We start from the raw sequence: 4,232 nt of genomic DNA, 5'->3' as shown, positions 1-4,232 counted from the left end.
CAGCTTTTTTACCTTCAATTTAAAGAAACAGAGTTGTTTTTTACAGAAACAAAATAGTTTTTTCACAAAAGGAAGTCCCCACTTTTTTCACCCCTGGCCAAATTACAGGAGGAATAATGTGATACGTGCACAGAAATTTTTAAACATCACTATCAAAAAAACTGTGAATCCCTACCTCACCGTATATAGATATTTTGTTTAGCCTGAGGAGAGGCACCTTCACAAGACCAGGTCTATCTTGTATTTACATTGATAATTGAATGGAGGGCGACCTGGTCTTTTCTTTCCCTCTGCAGCTCCTTGTTGTATGTATATATAAAAATAGCCTTTGTATTATCCAAAACACATTAGAATAGTAATCACACAATATACACAGTGCCAACTGGCACTAGACAATATTTACACATGACAGGGCCAAAGGGGCCACTGTCAGAACCATCACAAGCACAAATAGTAAATGTAGAACACAACCAGTAATTACTGGCAAAACACTGTACTCAGCATTATATCCTGCAACATAAATCATATTATGCAATCAGCATCACATTAGGCGTAAAACACATTATGCGCCAACCTCATAAGCATGAACCTCAGATTAGGGAATAACCTCCTAAACATAAACAAAGTATGCAATAACCTCATAATCATAAAGCACATTAGAGGCATAAATCAGGGTGCATAAATCACATTTATCATAGGCACCACATAAATCACCTTAGGGCCTGGCGCCCTGGCAACCTAACCTTGTCCCCCTGGCCAAATGGCCTTCTTAGATGGCTCAAATGCCCTATGTCCCAAATTTCAGGGCGTGCTGCCAATGCAGCAGGATCCAAAGTGCGCGATTGCGCTGGCCTAAATGTTGCAGCTGCCATTAATTGCTATGCAGCTGTGAAGATACGGGGGCACTGGCACTCACTGTGTCCTCTGAGCCAACACAGGGGCTTCACCAATAAATATGCCCACCGTTGCAGCTACCCGCACTGGTGCGGTGCAGCTGTGGAAAATGGTCTGAGCCCCACTCTGGGACTCTTAAAACAAATATGGCCAAAACGTGGCATTTGCCCGCTACGGCGGCACGACAGAGGAAATAAAGAGGTCTGGCACCTGCGGTTCCTTTGGGGCCCCACTCCGGGGCTCCTATCACATAATTGCCCCAGAAAACAAACTGAGCACTGGCACTAATGTTGCCTGGGGGAGCACCGCTGATAAAATAGTCATAAAGCGGGGTAGGCTCCCGCTCGGCACCACAATGCGGGCTGGGCACCCGCTCCTCACTAGTAGCACTGGGTAATCCCTACGTCGGGGATTCCCTCTTCCACAAAGCAGCTCCGCGCTGCGAAGCTAGGCAAACATAAATGCTCCTCTTCTGAAAATAAAGAGTCAACGCTCTCTAGGCGCTATAGTCCTCAAGGTCCTGGAAAATACAAGGCAAAGTTCTAGGGGCACAGCTCAGCCCAGGGAGGCCAGCACACAGGGCCCTCCAGCAGGGAGGCAAGCCCTCATGGCGGTTACTCCTGGGCCCCCAGCAGCAGCAAGCCCCCAGCAAGTCCAGGAACAGCACACCATCATGGGGTCACAGCCCCTATATTTATATGACTTATTCCTTTGTCTACAGTACAGTGCTTAGGGGAACCAGCAAAAACTGGTTCTGGGGGGATTTGGAGCACTCTGTTTACAAGGCTCCACTTCCCCTTTGTCAGGCAGGGGCTCGGTGGATCAGACACACCAGAGGGGGCAGAGCCAGCATTGTACAAGGCAGGCACAATCCTATTCAGGGTCAGGGGACTACTCCTCCCACTACTCCAAATGTAGATGTCCCATTCAGCCTAGTGTTGACTCACTCTGCCCCTCCTGGAGCCACACACACCTCACCACCCCCCGTCACTCAAAAGCCAGACATGCAATTCACATAAGGCAGGCAGACACACAGCACCCAGAAATGCCAACTTCTAAAAGTGGCATTTCTAAACTAGTTATAATAAATCTGCACACACCATTGCGCAGCATTTATTATTACCATTCCAAATATACTAAACTTGACCGCGCTCCTCCTCTCATACCAGGAATTACCACTGAAACGCTTATCAGGGAATCCCCAATGCATTCCTATTGGAGGGCAGCCTCACAGCAGTGAGAAACCAAAATGGCTGTTTGTCACTACCAGGACATGTCACGCACTTAAGGTACATGTCCTATCTTTTACCTACAATGCACCCTGCCCATAGGGCTAGCTAGGGTCTACCTTAGGGGTGACTGACATGTAGTAAAAGGGGGTCACAGACATGGTACACACTTTAGGTGTCATGTCACAGTGGCAGTAACGCTGCACGCACAGGCCCTGCTATGGCAGAGGCCTGAGATAGGTTGGAAAGGCTACTTCGGTGGGTGACGCAATCAGCGCTGCAAGCCCTCCAGTAGCATTTAATTTACCAGCCCTGTGTATATGAGATACCACTTTACAAGGGACTGACAGGTAAATGAAATAGGCCAAACAGGTGTAGACCAATCTTAACATATGTAACACAGAGATTACACGCACTTTACACTGGACACCAGTGCTAAAGTGTCCAGAGTCCTAAAACCACCAACACCATGTCAAAGAAAAGGCTAGGAGAAAGGCAAAAAGTTTATGGATGTCCCTGCAAAAAGAGCCAAGTCCAACAAGAGGGAATTTGTTTAGCGTTTATGGGACTTAGGCTGAGTGGGGGGGAGGTCTCGACTGGAGGATGTAAATTGCCTGGAGTGTCTAGATTAGAATCAGGAGCTAGTATACATTGACACTCTACCAATAGATTATCAATGCGATCTAGGACACAGTTATTAGCTACTGATCTACGGGCCACTTTGTTCTGCTTGCTTTTGGGCGGGGGCCATCTGAATTCCCAACCCCCTCACTAGTAGTGGTCTACCTTTTCCCCATTCTGCCAACAATAGAACAGCAAGAAAAAAATAAAATCCAATACAATTAGCTTTAAAAACGATTACAAGTCTTGGAATAAGCACTTAGTAAAATAAAACAGAGCAAGCACCTCAGGTGCAATGTCCGTGGGAGGGAAAAAATAAGAAATGAGGGATTAAGGGGCAGTGTTTAACACTCACACTTTGTGCCTTGGCAGGCAATGATTCCACGAATTCCAACTATTACATGGCCAAGAGGGGTGGCCCTGCCCTGCCTCTCCCAGGCATTGACGGGCAAGGACGGGCCTGCCCTTGGCCCTGTTTTTCCCGGGCGCTTCCCTCACACGTCCCGTGATGCGGGAGCCCGCAAAGGATTTTAAGCGCCTCCAGGTGCGGCAAACTGACGTTGGCAGTAGCGGCTACTTAGGAGGTTGGGACTTGTGGCCCTGGTCCCTGTCCCCCCTCCGCTGTAGTGCAAGACAACTGCTGGAAAAACAGGCGTCCCGCGATGCGGGAGCCCGCAAAGGATTTTAAGCGCCTCCAGGCACAGCAAACTAACAATGGCAGCAGCGGCCGCTTAGGAGGCTGGGACTTGTGGTTCTGGTCTCTGTTCCCCCTCCGCTGTAGTGGCAAGACAACTGCTGGAAAAACAGGCGTCCCGCGATGCGGGAGCCCGCAAAGGATTTTAAGTGCCTCGTGGAGCGGCAAACTGACTGGTTTGGATGCCAATTTGCTGGATGTCAGTGTGCGTCAATGTCAGTTTGTCTGAATGCCAGTTTGCTGGATGCCAGAGTGCTTGGATGCTAGTTTGCCTGGATAGCAACGTGCATTCATGCTAGTTTGCAAGATGCCAGCTTGCCTAAATGCCAGTGTGCATCGATGTCAGTTTGCTGGATGCCAGTGTGCAAGATACCAGTTTGCCTGGATGCCAGTTTGCAGGATGCTTGTTTGCTTGGGTGCCAGTTTTCTGGATGCCAGTTTGCCTGGATGCTAGTTTGCCTTGATGCCAGTGGGCCGGATGCCAGTTTGCCTTCATCCCAGTTTGCCTTCATGCCAGTTTGCCTCCATGCCAGTTTGCCTGGATGGCAGTGTGCCTTGATGCCAGTTTGCCTGGATGGCGGTGTGCATTGATGCTAGTTTGCCTTGATGCCAATATGCCTAGATGCCTGTGTGCATTGATGCTAGTGTGCAATGATGCCAGTGTGCCTGATGCCAGTTTGCCTGAATGCCAGTGTGCCTTGATGCCAGTTTGCCAGATGCCAGTGTGCCTTGATGCCAGTGTGCCTTGAAGCCAGTTTGCCTGAAGCCAGTTTGCCTGAATGCCAATGTACCTT

The sequence above is a fragment of the Triturus cristatus genome, chromosome 12, assembly GCF_964204655.1.
Source record: "Triturus cristatus chromosome 12, aTriCri1.1, whole genome shotgun sequence".
Lineage (NCBI taxonomy): Eukaryota > Metazoa > Chordata > Amphibia > Caudata > Salamandridae > Triturus > Triturus cristatus.
This window is presented reverse-complemented; position numbering follows the sequence as displayed.